Genomic DNA, 20,746 nt, shown 5'->3' with positions numbered 1-20,746 from the left:
CTCCCCAGCAGAGACGTCATCTCTCTGCTGTTCCTTCACTGACTGTGGAGCACAAACCCCGGGACTGTGAGTATGACACTCAGCCCTTCGCAGTCTGGCCGAAATCCCACCTGTTGGTTCGTGAAGCCCCTGAGATGGAGGCAGAATTGTGTTTACTACTGTACTGCCGGTGCCTAGCAGGGGGGCAGGTCTGTAAAAAGGATCAAGAAATGCCTGTTGGAGTGAGCCCACAATGCGAGGAACAAGTGAAGTTTTCCGACATGTCGAAGCCTCTGCCTTTTACCAAATACAGAATTTTCTTCCGTAGCTAACACCATTCAACTTCCCGCACTCACAACGAACCTTTTTTTCCAACGAACCTTTTTTTCATTGATATGGAGTAACCAGCTAGTATTCTTCAACATAAAGGTCACACTACTCTATTACTAGGGAGGAAATCACCCTTGATTTTCTTCACACATCAGGGAAGTAGATCCCTTTAGAATCAAGAAGGTGGGATTATCCAAAAGTGGACACAGAGTCAAAACTAAAAGGACATGAACTCCAGCCTGGGTTAGTACTGGCACATAAAAGCTAGAGGTATGGAAAGGGCCCAGAGACAAATTTAAGCCCACTTTATCAGTCTTCATCTGTTATGTTTTTTGATAATATCTTTGGCACTCAATAAACTCTGTAACTCCAGGGTCATTGGTGGTGATGACAGTATGGCTTGTTCGAACACAAAGGAAAGTCTCTCTTTTCAGTCTAGCACAATTCAGGATTAAGAGCCTGTACTTCTTTTTCTTTTTTTCCCTACTTGAACATTTTTTTATTTTATTTTAATTGTTGTTGCAATACAATTTTCTATCTTTTACTCCTATCCCAGCCCACCCACGCAGCCTTCCCCTCCTCCCTCCCATTTCCACCCACCCCTAGTTTTTTATCCATGTGTCCTTTATACTTGTTCCCTGTAAACCCTTTCCCTTATCCCCTGAAATTCCCTCTTCTCTCCCCTCTGAACACTGTCAGTCTGTTCTCTATTTCAGTCTTTGGTTACATTTTGCTTGTTTCTTTGTTTTGTTGTTTAGGTTCCTGTTAAAGGTGAGATCATATGGTATTTGTCTTTCACTGCCTGGCTTATTTCGCTTAGCATAATGCTTTCCAGTGCCATCCATGCTGTTGCAAAGGGTAGGAGCTCCTTCTTTTTTCCTGCTGCATAGACTCCCATTGTGTAAATGTACCATAGTTCTTTGATCCATTCATTTATTGATGGGCACTTAGGTTGCTTCCAACACTTGGCTATTGTAAATCGTGCTGCTATGAACATCGGGGTGCATAGGTTCTTTTGGATTGGTGTTTCAGGGTTCTTAGGATATAATCCTAGCAGTGGAATTGCTGGGTCGAGCCTTCTTCACTCAGAGGATCAACTCGCAGGTGCTCTGCAGACAATATGGCCCAATGAATAACCGTTTGGGAAAATTATTGTCATAATTGTTTTCACCCTCTTTCCCCCCTCTGACTTTATTTATCATCTGAAATACTATATGATATACTCACATGTTTGTTGTCTGTCTCTCTGTCCTCAATAGAATGGAAGTGTGCAAGATGTCTCTACCTGCCCCCCAAATACTTATGAGCTTCTTCACTATTGAAGAACTTCTGCTGGCAAGTCACTGCCTGGCCAGGAACATTTCGCAGCCCCCTTCTACAGGGACAAAGCCCTATGATTGCGTTCTGACGAATGTAATATGGGAGAAAGTGATGTTCACAATGTCCCAGCTCCCGCTCTCTCTCTCCCACTGTCTGACAATGGCTAATGTCAATACCCAAGGTGACTGGGAAGCCACACAATGAAGGCAGCAGAGCTTCCAGTCAGCCAGACTCCTTGGATAAGTACAGGAATCTGACCACTTCCCTCTCCCACCTTTGTCATGTATCTGACTTTCATAGAAGCAAGAAATAACCCTGTATTGTGTTTGCCTCCTGAGATTTCCAGGTTAGCCTGTTATAGCACCTAGTAATAAATTCATTAATACATTAAGTTCCCCAAGGTCAGAGATGTTTATCAGTTTTCTTCAGTCCAACACATTGCGTGAACATGGTAGACACAATATATATTCAATAAGTACTTATTAAATAATGAATGAATGAATGAACAAATGAACAACAGCAACAACAAAACCTGGTTTCAGCTAAAGGCAAGGGAGCATGGCTCAGATGTCTGGCCTGACCCACATGCAAAGCTGCATGTGCAAATAACATCACTGAGACTCATGGGCTCCTAAGCACAATATAACTTTGGTCTTATCCCCAAGTCTTTGGCCTTAATTATCTCCATCCTTATACTCTACTTTAAGAATGGATGGGCTTTAGAGCAACTTCTACACTAGATAATATTCATACATTCGTTAATTTATCAACTTCATGAGACTTTGCATATCTCAGGCACTGTGCTGGGCATTGTTTAACTATAGGGTCAAAGGCACCTAAAGAGCAGCCTCCTTGTACCTTACGGATAATTCATGATCCTTGAGCCAACACAGTGGAAACTGAACCCAGAGCATTACCTTCCCTCCTAAATATCACCACTCCCTTGAGCAAAGATGCAGGTTTTAGGCTTATTTTTGGTACCTTTAGAATATTGTAGTCATCATATGAAAACTCGAGAGCTTCTTTGACACCTCCCACGGCTTGTGGTTTCATGACAGTGGCCTCTGAGAACTCCATTCAGGATGCAACAGTCTACAGGAAGATCACTTGCTGTTCCCATTCTAAATTTGTCCGTGAACTAGAACACTCTCCACAGGAACGTAGTGTTACTAATATTGTTATTGGCTTTATTTTTCTTTTGAAAAGGAAGGAGCCCCTCCTCTCCTGGGGAGAAAAAAAAAGAGTCCATTAAACCACTATTCACAATCTGAGACAGACAACCTAAAAGGGCAGCATAGTCCCCCAAGCGATCCAGGGCAGAGATCAGGCCGACCACCTCAAGCCTGTTCTCTAGCATCTGTTCAGTTTCCCCAACACTCAAGGAGAGGAAAAGGATCACGGAGTGACCTCCGGTGGAGAGGCTTCCCTACTGGATGAGTCCCTCGCTGGAGGTCTTGTCCGTGCCTGGCCAGCGTTGTCCTCTGCTGATGGGACCTTCCCTTCCACCCTTGGTTGTACTTTTGGGAGAAGTCTACCCCTCTCTCCAAAACCTTGAAGGCCAGTTAACCCTTAGCAGATGTGGATGAATGTTTGAGATTTTCGCTACTCATGAGCAATTCTGAAGTTTCACACCATGATACTTGCCATTTTTCTGAAGCATGAATTTCAGTCTCATGAGCTCTAATGCTACATGCACACCACAGCCCACTGAGCAATTCTTGCTGAGCAACTTGAGATTATTTATATTGTCAGCTTTATTTTGGTTCCTTTTGTGATGACTGGGTAAATTAAGACATTCCCATTTTCTTACTGATCTAACAAGTCATTTTAAACTCTCTTAGGAGAGTATACAGTTTTATAAATGCTACAGGTGGCAGCCTCCAATCCTGAGAGGCTAGCCTACCGGTCAAGCCTAAATCACCTCCACAGTAGAGGCATTTAGAAGAGGACATAGATTAATGGAGCCGCTAATAAGTACCAGATTCCTAGGCTAGGCATTCTACATGGATCTCCTTTATTTGCATAACATCTGTATGAGATAGATATAATTTCTTGTTTCAGATATGTGGAAGCTGGCAGGGCTCAGAGAGATTAAGTAACTCACGTGGCTCGTAAGGTGGAATCAGTATTTGAAACTAAGTCCCTCTGATTCTAGAATCTTCTGACAGCAATAGACAGCAGAGAATAACAGGATTTCCCTAGCTCGATGCCACCCAGAAAGTCCTTTCACCCATGAACAGGAGGCAGAGGAAGGAGAGAAACCACTTTATGAACAAAGGTCTCAATGCTGAAGAGGTTATCAGCAGTGAGAAGCGTTGGCCTTGAGAGAATCAGATTGAGGGGAGTGTAAAATGAAACAGAAAGATTGGTGTGCAGTGTAGACAGAAGCTGGCTTGGGACCCATCAGGCCTGTCTTCTGAAAAAACACAGAGGTGATTTATGTCTCTGTTGACACTTTTACAGTCCCTATAAAGTACTTTGAGAACAAAGATCATCCAGCAAACAGAAATTGGATATCTGGCTACAAGAATCTTGGGAAATGTTTCGATCTCTAATGAAATCTAGAGTGTAAAAAAGTTACAGGGAGAGGGAAGAACCAGATGATGGAAAGTCAATACATCTTAGCTGTCACCCAGCAGACAATGTAGCAATTTGGGGACTTAGAAAAGGGCCCATGTCCCAGTCTCGCTCCACCAAGATAAGCAAATGACACGGAAGGTGTGACTACTGCCACCTCTCCCCACTCACCCCAGATGTGCAGAGAAGGGGCAAGGCAAGAGTATTCTTGCAAGCTACCTAGCACTTGAACTTGGCCCTTTTTCTCTTGGGAGAACCAGAAGGCTTCAGGTAAGCAGCATCCCTCGGTGGGTTGGTCATTTCCTGGAACACTGAGGGAACATGAACCTGAATGGGGAAGGTTTTAAACCTGCATAATGACACCCGTGGACCTGAACTGATGTATTGATAGACTTAGACATAAGCAAGCAAGAAAGAAGGAAGAAGACCCAAAGGAGAGGGCCCCAAGGTTAATGAACACAGGATTGCAACCATTTATCTCAGGGACCATGCCGTGGCCTCTTAGTCAAGTTCCCATTCCCTATAATTATACAATCCTTGGCTATCTTCTAGCTCTAGGTGAGGAGCCAGACCAGAAGAGTTAATAGTCCTTCGTGATCTGGCAACTATATTTGTTTAGCCTTGATCACTATCAGTGTTTTCACTCTATTAAATGTCCCACATTCATCATATCTTATTATCACCATTATTCTGAGAATCTCATAGGAAAGTAGGAACTGGGCTACCAAGAATCTTGTGAATGAGTCACACAGTCCTAATAGCCAAGTCTAGGTGCCAATGAAGTAGCAGCTAGAAGCTCCTGGCAAATCCATGAAGCACCTTGCCTGGAGCTAAATGGAAGCGCTTTACTGGTCAGGCTGTGAGTTGGTGAATTTATTGCAAAATAAATAAATAAATAAATAAATACAACTTTTTCCTGGGCAGAATCTCAACAGTCTATGCTTTTGTTATGAACAGACAGAGGTCCCATTTGACCAGTCTGGAGAATTTGGGCAACAACATGTTAGGGTGAGATGAAGACACGGGAAGAGTCTCAGTCTAGGAGATAAGAGACACAGGATAGCCAAGGATCTCCTCCCCTCCCTGACCCTTTCAGTAAGACCCCTTCCCACCTATAAGCCACTACGGACCCTTCCAGACCTGGCATTCTGGGTATTAGCGTATGGGAAAATACTTAGGCTTTTCTTCCCACCCTTCTTTCCAAAGGCAAAGTCTACTCCCAGTGTGTAATGGCCTTTTTATTCATGTCCTGTGAGCCTCACCCATCTCTGAACCAATTGTGCCTTGTCACAGGACAGTCCCCCTTCTTTTTTTTTAAAGATTTATTTTATTTTTTTTTAGAGAGGGGAAGGGAGGGAGAAAGAGAGAGAGAGAAATATTATGTGTGGTTGCCTCTCACGTGGCCTTCAACCCAGGCATGTGCCCTGACTGGGAATTGAAACCTGCGATGCTTTGGTTCGCAGCCAGAGCTCAATCCACTGAGCTACGCCAGCCAGGGCTCACAGTTCCCCTTCTAATCCAGCATCAGTGTGGCAGGAGTGTTAAAAAAAAGAGAAATCAGTATCAGATGACAGACGTGCTCTAGTTGATTTGATGCAAATCATGTTCATGTAACTGCTTGGACCAGTATTTTCCAATGTAGAGTATCTTGAGTAATCCTCTCCTTGGTATGACTCTGGAATGTTCATAATGTTTTATAGAAGCACAAAATATGTTGTCTGCCTGAGATTCTTGTCACCCCATGCATAGAGTGGACTCCCTTAAAAGATCCACTGGGGAGTGGGGGTGACAAGAAGTCTTCCGGCTGTCGAGTCTGGTGCTCCCACAAGGTCAGCCCAGGAACCCTGAAAGCAGCGCCTACCAAGGATAACAGGTGGCTGATCACAGCCCCACCCTGAGGCCCAGATAAGAGGTGACCCTGTCCTGGGCCAGCCCTTTATAGGTTATCAAACAAACACATTGCCAGCCACAGGACTAGATAAAGAGCCCAGCACCTCCCTGCACTGAGGCTCCTGTCTTAGATCTTAGTTGATTTCAATAACTAACCATTTGGGCTACAGGGGACTTTTTTCTCTTTCCATGCTTTAAATTTCAGCTTTCATGTTTTAAATTCACTAATAATGAGCCTATAAAACTCTAGTCCCCCCCCACCTTTGACCCCAATAAAAGCAGAACCCAAGGCTCCCAGTCTCATTCTCTCTCTCACCTCACTGGGGGGCCCCAGGTGTGTCATGTAATTTCCAGGTCCTGTTAAGTAATGGCCATTTCCCCCCAAAGTTTCCTAATGGTTACTGCTGAAGAATATCCTGCAAATCATAATAAAAACCACAAAGTCTAGTCTAAACACAAGGTTGGTTACTGATAGGCTGAGACTCAAACACAATACGCACCCAGAAGAATTCATTGCTCCCTGCCTGTTTACACTCTATTTCATGCCTACCTCTAGTATGGCATATAACACAGAGGTCAGATCTTACTTATTTTTGTACCTTCAGTAACACACACTAGTGATTGATAAACACAGTGATCAATGACCTCTGCTTAGCTGTAGAAGGCTGAAGGAAAGGCACCGACTCTTTTCTCAGGATTTGCCTAAGTCTGCCTCCCTCCCAGCCAGAAGTGAAAGTCATCTTACTCTCATGCTTATTCTTATCATTACTCTTCTCTTTCTTTCTTCCTCTTCACCATTGCTGTCATTGTGCACTACGGTTTGTACAGTATGGTTTATACAGGTTCCTTTGTAATATTGGATTAATTCATGGTATCCTCATAAATACGTGATGTCACAAGCCCCATCTTCATCTGAAGAAACAAGTTCTGAGAGTGAGTGAGGAGCAGAGTTTGAACTTCAGTTCAGGTTTTAATTCCAGAGTCAATGCTCCTTAACTCCACTAAATTTCCAGGATTATTTCTTGAGTGCCTTCATTGTTCTCATGGCTGAGAAACTTGCACAGACTCTGGAAACTGACCAATGCAGAGCTCTAATCAACATTGGATGACAAATAAGAAAGCAAGGAGGAAACCCTCAAGATTTATAAAACGAAGCACCGAAAACCAAGAACAAAAATCCAGGGATCAAGAAGTGCGTTTAGCCCTGGCTGGTGTAGCTCAGTGGATTGAGTGCCAGCCTGAGAGCCGAAGGATCACCAGTTTGATTCCAGGTCAGGCCACATGCCTGGGTTGCGGGCCCAGTCCCTAGATGGGACAACTAGTTGATCTCTTTCACACATCGATGTTTCTCTCCCTTTTTCTCCCTCCCTCAGCTCTCCAAAAATAAGTAAAATCTAAAAAAAAAAAAGATGGTTAAAAAAAAAGTGAGTTCTGCTTGCATAAACTCCAGTTACCAGGAATGTTGATTTAAGTAGGACTTTCAAGAAAATGGCAGGCCTTAAGGGAGTTTCTCATGGTTTGAACTCTGTGATTGCAGGCTACTCTCGTGAGGAATACTTCAGAAGGGGCTTGAAAGGAATGTTTGCTAAGGAGACGGAGTTAGTCCATAAATAGGCAAGTGAAGACTATAGGGAAAGGGTGAGAAAGGGACAGGTGGGAAAACTGGTTTGGGCAGAGGATGAGGAGGGAAGCCAGGAAGTAGCTCAAGGAAAGCCAACCCCAGGCAGAAGGAGGATGAGCCAGGCACATCTGCCCACCTCTGCGGCCCCGTGGTTTCCAGTGCCATGATGCCACCCTCACTGCACTGTGCCAGGTGAGTCAGTTCTGACTGGAAGGGCATCAGACCACGGGGCTGGCTGTCTGCATCTCCTCCATGGGAAGACCTGGAAAGCTAAGATAACTTCTTCTCACCTCCCTTCTGGAAAGGAGCAGCTGCCCTGCTGGGCTGCCAGAGCAAACGTCTTTCCCTCCAGAAGTTCCCACAGGTTCTGCCTCGGAAAGCCAGACTTCCCACACTCAGGTCCCTTTCAGCTTACACATGGGGTAGGGAAGCTGCTATTTACTTTCACATTGTGTGGGAAGCAGCAGGGTGCTGCACCAGCCTTTGTAGAGTGAGATAAGAAATAAGTTAATGCGCAGCTCCTGTCAGTAAACGCCAGTTTCCCAGAATATAAGGACAGGGTATGAGAACCAGATACTGACTCTAAGAAGCAGTAATTGACATGCCCTGAATTAAAGAGCTTAAATTTGCTCCCATTTTCACACGCCTCGCATCTGCCTACTGCCTCAGTGAGGGCCTAGAGATTCAGCCCTTTTTTTTACCAGCATCCACCAAAAAGAAGAGAAATGTGGGGAGAAGAGGGCAGGAAGATGTTGTTTTTCTACAAAACTTAACACAGATATGCCATTCAAATTCCCAGCAAGAACTTCCTTAAGGGCCAGAAGACCACAGGCCCTAAAAAGCCTGGCAGAGCCACCACCGAACAATTAGTCACCATCAGGAGCTGGTAGGTCAGCCTCGGGACAGACATGGCCGCAGCAGGCAGGAGCCACGGGTGGCACCGTCTGAGATGTGGGTGCTGTGGCTATTCCAGCATATCCCCTCAGTCCTGGTGTGTTCTCTGACTTGGGAAGCCCACGATGACTTCTAGGAAGCCATCTGATGGGGGAAGGACCCTGCAGCTCTCCTTCTCATCTAGTGCATTTCACTGTATTCAGAGGGACACCAGGGGATGCCTCAGGGTCTGAAACATCCCCAAGAGGACTGTCTCAGGTCGGCGGCTCTAACTAGGAGCTCTAGTAATCCCTGGGCTCACACAGCTTGTGCTGGAGTCACCAACAGGAGGAAAAGAAGATTTTGTTATTTTAATTCTCCAAGCTTGCCACTCTGGACTCTTTCATCACACTTTAAGAAATAGCTTTTGTTACAAAGGTACTGTTTCCAGAAGATTGAAAAATGTCCTTTGATGCCAGACCAGGAAGAGCTTCCGAGGAAAAAAGTCATAGAGATGAGATTTAAAGACTAGTAGTGCTATGTGCAATGCCACTAACATACAGAGACAGACAAAGGCAGAGACAGAGAGAGACAGAGAAGAAAGAAGAGGAGGAAGAGGAGGAAATTAAAATGTGTATTGAAAGTCCAAGTTCTCCACTCAACAGCTCTATGCCCCGTGCTGTCTAAACTGATGTCCCTACTTGTCTAATAAAGTTTATCCTTTCCTTACCTGGTGGTTGTAAGGAGATGATACTTGTTAATTTCCAGGAATGGAGCAGGTATACAACAAATGTTTCTTGCAGCAGAAGTTGGAGTGTGGCATTATTTTGTACTGTATCTTAGCCACTCTTTCAAGAACCTCTTGACCGTGTACATCTGTCAATAAACCAATGATATCAATTAGGTACTTTATAGGGGAAAAGTCCTGAATCCCACCAGCAGGCAGGGAAGGAGCATGGATTCCTCCTGAGAGCTTGCCTTGGGCCATACTGCTGCAGTAAGTACACAACACTCCTTCACTTCACTGGTGGGGAGCCAAGGAGAGAGGGAACTAGTGATCTCTGACATCCAGGATTTCAGGACCTTTCCAAGAATGAGCTCAGTAGCCCAAACCCAGCAGTAAGGATATGGATGAAAGGGCCAAGGCCCTTCTGTATTAGGTACAACAAGTCCTCTTCCAGGCAATCTTATTCTCTCTCTCTTTACCAAGTCTTAAATATCGCACCTTCCCTACATTTTGTTCCTGATTCTTCACTGTTGCACAGCATTTGGGCCCAGAGGCATGACTTCTGAAGCCTGGAGAGATATGACCAAGCTAAACCCACCAAAAAGTGACACAAGGGACTTGCACTCACATTTTGTTGGTAGACACAGTTACACTGGCCATATCCAACTTCAGGGAAGTGAGATTATCAGTCAGCTTAGGTAGGGTTTAACTGTAACAAAGGCTTATTTCTCCCTCATGTGACATGCTGCCTGCAGGTTCCCTAAGGCCTTGGGATCCAGGCTGAAGCAGTAGCCCCTATATGGAACATTGCCATTCTCATGATAAATGGAAATGAGAGTTTGTGGATTCATGCAATAGCTCTAATGTTTCTGCTCAGAAGTGGCATACCTCACTTACACTCTGAGGCCAAACTGAGTCACCTGGCCTATATCCAATATCAGAGAAATAGAATCCTCCTACCTGGAGAGGTAGGTATCACAGGTCACATGCACAAACCTAATGGCAAAGGGTCAGGAGATGTAATGATCTTATCACAAGAAAGAGTAACAGACATTGAAACAATAATCTAACACAATAGGAGAACATCATCATCCTACCTGTAACATGAGATGGAGGAGAGTGGAATGTTTGTTTAGTAATCTAACATTAGTAGCCTGGTCAGTGTAAATACAGAAGGCTATAAGATAGAACTTTGTAAGAGGAAATAATATGTCCTTGCCTGACGGATTAAGAGGTTCAGGGCAGTTACACAGAAAAATGGACAATTGATCGCAGCCTGGGTTTGAAGAACTTATCATTACCTACATTATATTACAAAATTAAGTCATTCAACCAATGTATATTGAGTATCTACTATGGGCCAGGAACTATAATCACTGACATACAAGGGCAAACAAAACAGACCTGGTTTCTAACCTCATGGAGATTAAATGCCTTTAAAGAAAATTGACATTAAACCAATACACATACAAATAAATATATATTTACAAAGTGGGCTGTTACAACAGAAAATACTGGCTGTCGAGAGACAGAAAAGCAGAGAGAAGGCGATACTCAGGAAATGAGGTTAGAACTGAGCGCTAACTCAGAGTTAGCCGGGCAAAGAACATCCCAGGCAGAATGAATAGTTTATACCAATTCCCTGAAGGGAAAAGGAATTTGGTGTACTTGAGTTGCCAATGCGAGGAGGGAAATCAGTGTAGTGATTGAGTGGAAAAGCAGTTTAAGGGCAAGTCGATGAGGAAAGTCACATCATGCAGGGACTTCAGACCATGTAAAGGGCTTTAGATTGTGTTTTAAATGAAATAAACCATTGATGGTTTTCAATGGTGGGGAGGCAGTTTATTTGTGAGTGTGTGATATAATCCTATCCTCATTTATTTAATCATTCTGGCTGCTACACGAAGAGTGGATTGAAGTGGGGCAAGCGCTGAAACAGAAAGACCAATTTGGAGGTTAGGCGGGAGTCAGACAGGAGAAGATGGTGGCTTGGGTTGTGTCTATGGAGATGAATATGGGCATGTCTACAATAATTTCATGACATACTTTGCAGATAGACTCAATTGCAATTTGTGATGAATTAGACTGCGTGTTGGGGGAGTGGAAGCAGAGAATGAGAAGAAGGTAGCAGAAAAGATGGAGTTGGTTCTGCCTGAGTGCAATTGCCCCAGAAGAGGAAGAATGATGCAATGAGAATGGGGGAATCAAATGTTTACTTGGAGGCATTGCAATTTTGAGATTTCTGTGAACCATCTAGTTAGAAATATCAAAAATAGTCATTAACTATAAGAGTCTGAGGACCAGAAGAAAGGCTACGCTACAGATATTCATTCAAGGGTCATAGTATATAACATAACACCACAAGTCATGGGAATAGAAGGGATGAGGATTTAAAGGGAGAAGAGAAGAGGCCATGAACTATTTCCTGAGGAACTCAAATATTCGAGTTCAGCAAAGGGGTTGGGGGTGGGAGGGAGGGAGGAAGTACTATAAGGTACTAGCAACAAAGTCTAAGAAGACCAGACAGATGGGGGAAAAAAAACAAGGAAATATGGTATGGAAGCCAAGAGAAGAAATACAATATTTTTTAAGTGGTTAAAAGCCTAGAATGCCTTGAAAGGTCCAATAAAAGGAGGACAGAGAAATCACCATTGGCTTTGGCAGCATGAGGTGACCTAGCAAGATTGCTTTTAACCTAGCAAGATTGTTTTCTACTGCGTGGAGGGGGCAGAAGCCAAAATTGAATACAATGAAGAATAAATAAGAGGTGAGAGTGTGATGCAGATAGCTCTTAGAAGAAGTGCAGCTAAGTAAGGAAACAAAGAATTGGGGCAATAGACGGACAAGATTAGAAAAACATTAATATTCTATATTTGTGTGTTCTAATAATATGCAAATATTGATTGGATGGATCCAATTGAAAGCTAAGGGTTCAAGAGGGTAAAAGCAGAAACCCTAACAAAGGAACAAACATCCTCATAAGGCAAAAGGGGAGCCTGGCTTTGCAAAGGAAAAGAGAAACCTCCTCAGACACAGGAGAGGAGGAAAACTCGGTGGTAATACCACCATATGCTTGGATTTGGTAGCTGGGAGAAATGGATAGGGTTTATATATTATATGCCATTTGGGGGTTTTAGAAAAAATTTACACAAAGCAAGGTGAGAGAAACATAGAATGGGATGCATGCAACTAGAAAACTGGAGAATGTACAAATATTCCTTGAAAAGAGTGAAAGAATGATCTTATCCCACCAGTGAGGTTGTATATCATGAGTTTAGAGTAAGTAGTTGGTCATCACAGGACTGAAAAGTCTTATCAATCTACCCAATTGTGGGATTTTTGCCCTGAAACACTCAGGCACAGGCAGCCAGGCACACAGCAGGTAGTGACTTGGTTTATGTAAGGTTGAGTTACAACAGGCAAATGGGTGGAATAGAGGCAAAAAAGAATTAAAGACATCTACAAGAAAGTGTTACCAGACTAAAGGTGTCATTTGCCTGTGCCCATCAAAGCCCAATCAAATGCAAACAGGAGAGTTTTCAGCCCCCAAAAGTAAGGGTTTATTTGAGGAAATGTGGCCAAGCCCAGAGTCACAGGTAAGTAATGTCAAAAAAACTGGCTCTCCAATGGCTTCTAGGGGATGGGTTATATAAGGGACTAAGGGAGTTAGGGTTATTGTCAGGGTTGTGGTCTCCACTGATGATTTGGTGCTAAGGTAGGAGGTAGTTGATCATCGTATCTGGTCAGCCATGATGTCAGCCATGGCGTCATTTAATCTAGTTTCACAAGGGTGTGTTTGGTAGGGTTGTTCCAGTTTTCTGAGTCTGAAACTAAAATGGAACTGAGGCCTAGATATTATCTTTGGTTGTACTGAAACTCTGTCTCTGTGGTCAATAGACCCAAAGTTTTGTTCCTAAGATTGTTTAATGCTAACCAGAACCTCATTGTCCTGAGGCCCTAATGATTAAGGGGAGCAGATACACAAGGAATGAGGGAGGCAGGTGAGTCATGGTGCTGGACAAGGCCATTTTGAATCAAAAGGAAAAAAAGGAGAAAAGCTCATAAAAGAAATAGAGTTTCTGTGCAGTTACACCAATTAGACATGCAGATGGCCAACAGACTTAGGAAAATGCTCAACATCACTAATCAGAGGAGAAATGCAAATCAAAACCACAATGAGATATCACCTCACACCTGTTGAAAAGGCTATGATCAAAAAGTCGACAAATAACAAATGTTGGTGAGGAGGTAGGGAAAAGGGAACCCTTGCATACTGTTAGCAGGGATTATAAATTCAAGTAATAATATATTATAAAACCTACATTTTATAGAGAGATTTTGTAAAACCTAAAAATATATATTTTAGACTTCTGGACAAGATGGAGGCGTAAGTAGATACACTTTGCCTCCTCACACAACCAAAAGAAGTAAAACAAATTTAAAAAACAAAAAAATAACCAGAACTGCCAGAAAATTGAACAGTGTGGAAGTTTGACAGCCAAGGAGTTAAGAAGAAACATTCATCCAGACCAGAAGGAGGGGCAGAGATGGGCAGCCAGGATGGAGAGGACTCTCAGCAAGGCGAAGGCTGGAGGATCAGGGCAGGTGGGGCAAGCAGCTGGTGGACCAGGTGATCCCACATTTGCATGCAGGTAAACTGGGAGGAACAACTGGGGAGCAAGACAGACTGTGCAACCCTGGGTTCCAGTGCAGGGATGTAATGCCTCAAAATCTCTGACTAAAATAAATCTGTGAGGGTTGAGGCAGTAACAGAAACTCCCAGCCTCACAGGAGAGTTCCTTGGAGAGACCCACAAGGTCCTAAAATGTACACAAAGCCTCGTACCCAGGAATCAGCACCAGAAGGGCCCAATTTGCTTTTGGGTAGTGAAGAAAGTGATTGAAAGCCACTTCCTGAAGAGCTGAACAAGCAGCATTGTTCCCTCTTGGACTACTCCCCCACATACATCACCACAATGCAGCAACATGGGTTGCCCCACCCTGGCAAATACCTAAGGCTCCACCCCTTAATGTGAAATAGGTCTGCCGAAACTAAAAAATATCCCCAAATGAAAGACCAGATCAAAGGTCCATAAAAATACAACTAAGTGATAAACACATAACCAACCTATCACATGCACAGTTTAAAACACTGGTAATCAGGATGCTCCCAGAAATAGTTGAGTATGGTGACAAAATAAAGGACAAAGTGAAGACTATGAAAAGTGAAAAAAAAATGTACAGGGATCCAACAGCAAAGAAAGGAAACTGGTACTCAGAACAACAGTTTGGAGCAGAACTTTGAACCAGAACAGAATGAAGCAACAAGAACTCAAAAAAAATGAGGAGAGGCTTAGGAATCTCTGGGGCAACCTTAAATGTTCCAACATCCAAATCATAGGGGTGCCAGAAGGAGAAGAGGAAAAACAAGAAATTGAAAACTTATTTGAAAACATAGTGAAGGAGAACTTCCCCAATCTGGCAAAGGAAATAGAATTCCACGAAGTTCAGAAAGTTCAGAGAGTGCTAAAGAAGTTGGACCCAAGGAAGCACACACCAAGACTCATCATAATTACATTACCCAATATTAAAGATAAGGAGAGAGTCTTAAAAGCAGCAAGAGAAAAAGAGGCAGTTACCTACAAAGGAGTGCCCATAAGACCATGAGCTGATTTCTCAAAAGAAACCTTGCAAGTAAGAAGGGGCTGGAAAGAAGTATTCCAAGTCATGAAAGGCAAGGACCTACATCCAAGATTGCTCTATCCAGCAAAGCTATCATTTAGAATGGAAGGGCAGACAAAGTGCTTCCCAGATAAGGTCAAGTTAAAGGAGTTAATAATCACCCAGCTCTTACTATATGAATCCCTTAAAGGGACTTAACTAAGAAAAAGAAGATAAAAAATACGAACAGTAAAATGACAACAAACTCATAACTATCAACAATGGAACCTAAAAAACAAAAACAAAAACAAACTAAGCAAACAACTAGAAGAGGAACAGAGTAACAGAAATAGAGATCACATGGAGGGTTATCAGTGGGAGGAGAATAGGAGAAAAGGTACAGAGAGCAAGAAGCATAAATGATAGGTACAAAATAGACATGGGGAGGTAAAGAATACTATGTGAAATGGAGAAGCCAAAGAATTTGTATGTGTGACCCATGGACATGAACTAAGGGGATGGGGAATGCTGGTGGAAGTGTTGGTACAGGGCAGAAGGGAATAAAAGGGAGAAAAAAGTGGGACAACTGTAATATTATAATAAATAAAATATATTTTAAAAATAAAAATATATTTTATTAGCATAAAAAAGCTAATAAAAATTTTATGCTAATAAATCTCCCTTTCTTTTATCTGTCTTACCCAGGAATAGGACTGAACTAACACACACCTATCCCATCACAAACAAAAATTCCCTTTCCTTTCTTTTCCCTTCTCCTCCCCTGTCTTTCTCCTTCTTTCTATTTTCCTACTCTCTCTCTTCCTTTCTCTATCACTCTGTAAGAGTGTGTGTGTGTGTGTGTGTGTGTGTGTGTGTGTGTGTGTGACTAAGAACCCTGACCCCTGGCTCCCTTTCCTTCATATTTCCTTTGTGTCTCATGAGTCTAGAATGCTTCCTCCCAAGCTTTTCCATCCCCGCTTACCAACCCCCCCTATGCTGGGAACAGCATATTTCCCATATTACAAATGCCCCCCCCAGCAGTCATTAATTATAGGTGGCCTTATACATCAAGGAATGCTATGGGATGACCCATCAAGCTAAACATTTATAGTATGGGTCCCAGCAAGATCCTTTTCCCATGCTTTGAATTAAATAGAATCTAAGCGTGCCTGTTAGATATTCTAGCAATAGAAGTGTATTTCAGGAACAGAGGTGACTTCTGGGCCTGAAGCTTTCCTAAGGAAAGAGAGAGTCAGGCAGAAAGCCTCTGTACTGGACATAGGGGCCAGTTCAAAATCCTGGCAGATCCAATACAGCTTTCATTGCCAAATCAACAAAGAAAACAAAAACCACAAGAGAAACTTTCACAAAGAACTCTGTAAGACACTACAGCTTTGCCTTTGGTATGCCAGGGCCAGGCAAACTCTTAGAGTCCCAAGTGCTGAAGAGATGATGGAGCCGTTCCTGCCTTCTCACCTTCTCCTGAAAATGCTGTTAAGAGTGCATGCCTGCTGGATCTTTAAAACACGTATTTTTGTGGATGCTATAACTTCTGGGTGAACGTTTGATAATTACATGACCTCATAATATCTTCCCACAAACTATTTATTAATTAAAAAGGGGGGAAATAATAACTACAATGGATAATCCTGGCAGACACCACCTCAACCCAGTGAAGAATTCAAACACCAGTGATAATGGACAAACCAGCACCCTCTGCTTCCTGATATAATGCACCAATGACACAGCATTGCTTTCATGGAGTCCTCATCAAGAATATAAAAATGAAGGATAAAAACCACATGATTATATCAATGGATACAGAAAAAGCATTTGATAAAATCCAGCAGCTATTTATGATAAAAACATTCAGCAAAGTGGGAACAGAGAGAACATACCTAAACACAATGAAAGGCCATGCATGGCAAACCCACTGCCAACATCTTATTCAACAGGCAGTAACTACAAGCACTGCCCTTAAGATCGAGAACAAGACAGGAAATGTCTGCTTTCACTTTTCTTATTCAACAGAGCACTGGAAGTCCTAGCCATAATAATCAGACAAGAAGAAAAAAGAAAAGGCATCCAAATTGGATGGAAGAAGTAAAACTGTTTTTCTGCAGATGACATGATACTGTACATACAGAACCCTAAAGAGTCCACCAAGAAACTACTAGAACTGATAAATGAATCCAGTAAAGTAGCAGGACATAAAATTAATGTCCAAACATCAGTTGAATTTTTATATGCCAATAATAAACTATCAGAAAAGGGAAATTAAGAAAACAATTCCATTCACAGTTGCTTCAAAAAGAATAAAATACCTAGGAATGAATCTAACAAGGGATGTAAAAGACCTATACTAGGAAAGCTATAAGACACTGAAAAAAGAAACTGAAGAAGATAAAAATAAGTGGAAACACATACCAAGTTCATGTAGAATGTAGGAAGAATTAACATCATTGAAATGTCCATTCTACCCAAAGCAATCTATAAATTCAACACAATTCCTAACAAAATAACGACGATGATGTGTTTCACAGAACTAGAACAAATACTTTCAAAAAATTTATATGGAACCATAAAAGGCGTTGAATAGCAACAGCAACCTTGAGAAAGAAAAAAACAAAGTCAGAGGAATCATGCTGTCTAATATCAAACTGTACTACAAGACCACAGTAATCAAAACAGCATGGTGCTGGCACCAACACAGATCAATGGGGCAGAATAGAAAGCCCCACATAAAAACATGCATTTATAGGCAATTAATATTTGACAGAGGAACCGAGCACATACAATGGGCTAAAGATAGTTTGCTCAGTGAATGGTGTTGGGTAAAGGGAACAGATACGTGCAGAAAAACGAAACTAGACCACCCTTCTTATACCACACACAACAATAAATTCAAAATTTACTATGGATTAAAGACTTAAATGTTAGACCTGAAAACATGAAAAGTCCTAGAAGAAAACATTGGCAGTAAAATCACAGATATTGCTCATAGTGATGTTTTCCCTGATACAGCTCTTCAGTCAAAGGAAACAAAAGAAAAATAAACAATGGGGACTACATCAAACTAAAAAATGTTTGCACAGCAAAGGAAATGATCAACAATGTAAAATATCTGCTAAGGGGTTAATATCCAAAATGTGTAAAGTTCTCATAAAACTCAACATCAAAAAAACAAACCCAATTTAAAATTGGGCATAGGACCTGAGTAGACACTTCTCCAAAGAGGACATACAGATGGCCAATCATGCATATGAAAAGATGCTCAATGTCACTACTCATCATCAGAGACGCAAATTAAAACCACAATCAGGTACCATCTCACACCTATCAGAACGGCTGTCATCAATAAAGCAACAAACAAGTGCTGGTGAAGATGTGGAGAAAAGGGAATCCTGTTGCATTGTTGGTGAGAATGCAGACTGGTGCAGCCACTGTGGAAAACAGCACTGGGCAGTTACCTCAAAAAATTAAAAGTAGAGGACTGGAGGCGACTGGCACAGTGGCTGAAAGAGTCTAGGCTTGGTCCAAATCTCCTGCGGGGGAGCAGAGGCTCACCCGCCCTCCTGGCAGCTCCAGCCCAGCAGGGCGGGGGCTGCAACACCAGCCTACCCACCCGCGCCCAGGCCACGGTGTCCTGCGGGCTGCACGCAAGCGTGGCGCCTGGTGTGACCCGAAGGCCTTTCCCACAACTGCGCCCACGCCCCACCCTGCGTCTTCTGCCACCCTAGCTGCTGGGGACTGCCAAGCCCTGCGGTGGATTCGGCCCCTCCTCCATCATCTCCAGGAACAACTAGAGTTAATCTGGGATTTTCCTGAGTAAACAAATCTTGCTAAATGACATCTTGAAGGATTTTTAAAAGCATTTGATTTTTTTTATCTTTGTTTTTGTGACAGTCCCTCACCCGTACATTATTTGTCCTGATCATTTTTCTCTCTGCGCATTGCTCCTTGACCCCCCGGAGGTTCGGGACTCGGAAGCCGAGTTGGCAGGACCACGCACCAGAGCCCCACCTTGGCCGCCAACCACAGCCCCCACTCCAGGCCCTACGGCGCGGTGGCGGCAACCTGGCGCCTTCCCACACAACGGGCGCTGCTTCCTCTTGTCAGTGCACCCCCCCCACCCCCCCCACCCACCCCCCCCACCCCCCCCCCCCCCCCCACCCCCCGCCAACACACACACTCGTTAGCCCGGACCCTCTTCGGTGCTGTGCCTGCTGCGCTACCTGCTGGGCAGTCCCAAGCCACCGCCTTCCGAGCCGCCTCAAGCTGCGGTTCTGGTGCAGTCACCTTGGGTGCTGGGCCCCGGAAAGTGCAGGACAGGCCAGACCCGAGCCTGGCAGGAGCAGAGGGAGCCGCCTGCACCCTGCTGCACGTGTCTTTTCGGGGCACCACCAGGTCCCTGGAAGGAGCTGCCGCTGCCGCACCCGCCACGGCCTGGGAAGCCTCAGCCTATGGCAGTGGCAGCGGATGCGGGCCTGACTGGCCAGGAGCAGATCTGGTGAGCGGGCTTCAAAGGCTGGTACTCCAGGCCCGGCCAGGCCTACATGGCACACCTGGACGCATCCTGGGCCGCTGCCGCCCCCGCCTCTGCGGGTCTCTTTGACAACCCGTCTTACACAGCCTGGACAGCCGCGCCAACCCTGCTGCCCAGCACCCCAATCTCGTAGATATATTTGATGACTTCCTGGAAGACAATGTGTCTGTTGTGGGGCCCTGGCTGGTCCCCTCTGGAGGCGGGATGGACAGGGCACTATGTAGGTAACACCTATGGTCCTTTACCGCAAGATGAACGGATCAACCACGGCACCAGCTGTACGCTTCCAGCTTCCCTCCGAGTGGGCCTCTGCTGCACCAACCACCTCTGCTGCGCAGGGCGTGGAGGGTGAGCCCGTGTGCAGCGTCTGCGGCCTCTACAGGAAGCTCCAGTGTGTTCTCAGGCTTCTTGTGATGCAGAAAGGGGAATTCAAAACCAGAAAACGGAAGCCCAAGAACCTTAATAAATCTAGACCACCAGAGGGCCCCACTGGCAGTGAGAGCCCTGTTCCCACCAGCAGCGTTTCCAGCCACTGCATCACCTCACCCCCCGCAGCAGCAGCAGTAAAGAGATGGCGCCCCACTGAGACAGAGCCCAGGCTGGCGTCCCACTACGGCCACAGGTCCCAGACCTTCTTGGTCAGTGCGATGTCTGCCCATGGGCCTTCCATCCACGCAGTCCTCTCGGCCCTGAAGCTCTCTGCACAAGGCAATATGCATCTTCTGTCAGCCAGTCACCGCCGGTCAGCCCCAACCAAGCAGGGCCCTTGGAACAGCCTGGCCTTGGCTAACTGTCATGGAGCACCACTCCCTCCCTCCTCAGATTCCTACACAGACCTGGGACTTGGAGAAGAGCTGAGATGAGGCTCTAGGCTCTCACCAGCTGGCCTGCTCTGTCTGGGAATGGCTCCGGAAGAACAGCTGGGAAGACACTTGAAGTCAAGGATTTGGTGAGGGGAAGTGGGTGTTGGATTTTATCAGGTACCTTTGCAAGATGGGGGGGACTGGAGAAGAGCCCAGACTCTGACCTGGGATGCATCGCCATTCACTAGGAGCACACTTCAGTCCCTTTCGTGGAGACAGAGGCTTCTTTCTCATTTTCTGCCCTGCTAGAGCCCCGATGAGAGATGAGCTATCCCTCTGTATCCTTCCATTACTGTGGCCTGTGGTGATGGTTTTTCCATGGTGTTTCCAGCACCAGGGATCTGAGGGGGGGTAGAGGAG

The 20,746-nt window shown here is 44.4% G+C and overlaps 1 pseudogene; it reads left to right on the top strand.

The window, feature by feature from the left end:
• Positions 1 to 13,305: 13,305 nt before the first annotated feature.
• LOC123822411 lies at positions 13,306 to 20,386 on the top strand (annotated as a pseudogene).
• Positions 20,387 to 20,746: the final 360 nt, after the last annotated feature.

This window comes from Phyllostomus hastatus, unplaced genomic scaffold, assembly GCF_019186645.2.
Source record: "Phyllostomus hastatus isolate PE091 unplaced genomic scaffold, TTU_PhHast_1.1 phas_contig_402, whole genome shotgun sequence".
Lineage (NCBI taxonomy): Eukaryota > Metazoa > Chordata > Mammalia > Chiroptera > Phyllostomidae > Phyllostomus > Phyllostomus hastatus.
The sequence above is the reverse complement of the archived record's forward strand: the minus strand, read 5'-3'. Positions and strand labels throughout refer to the sequence as shown.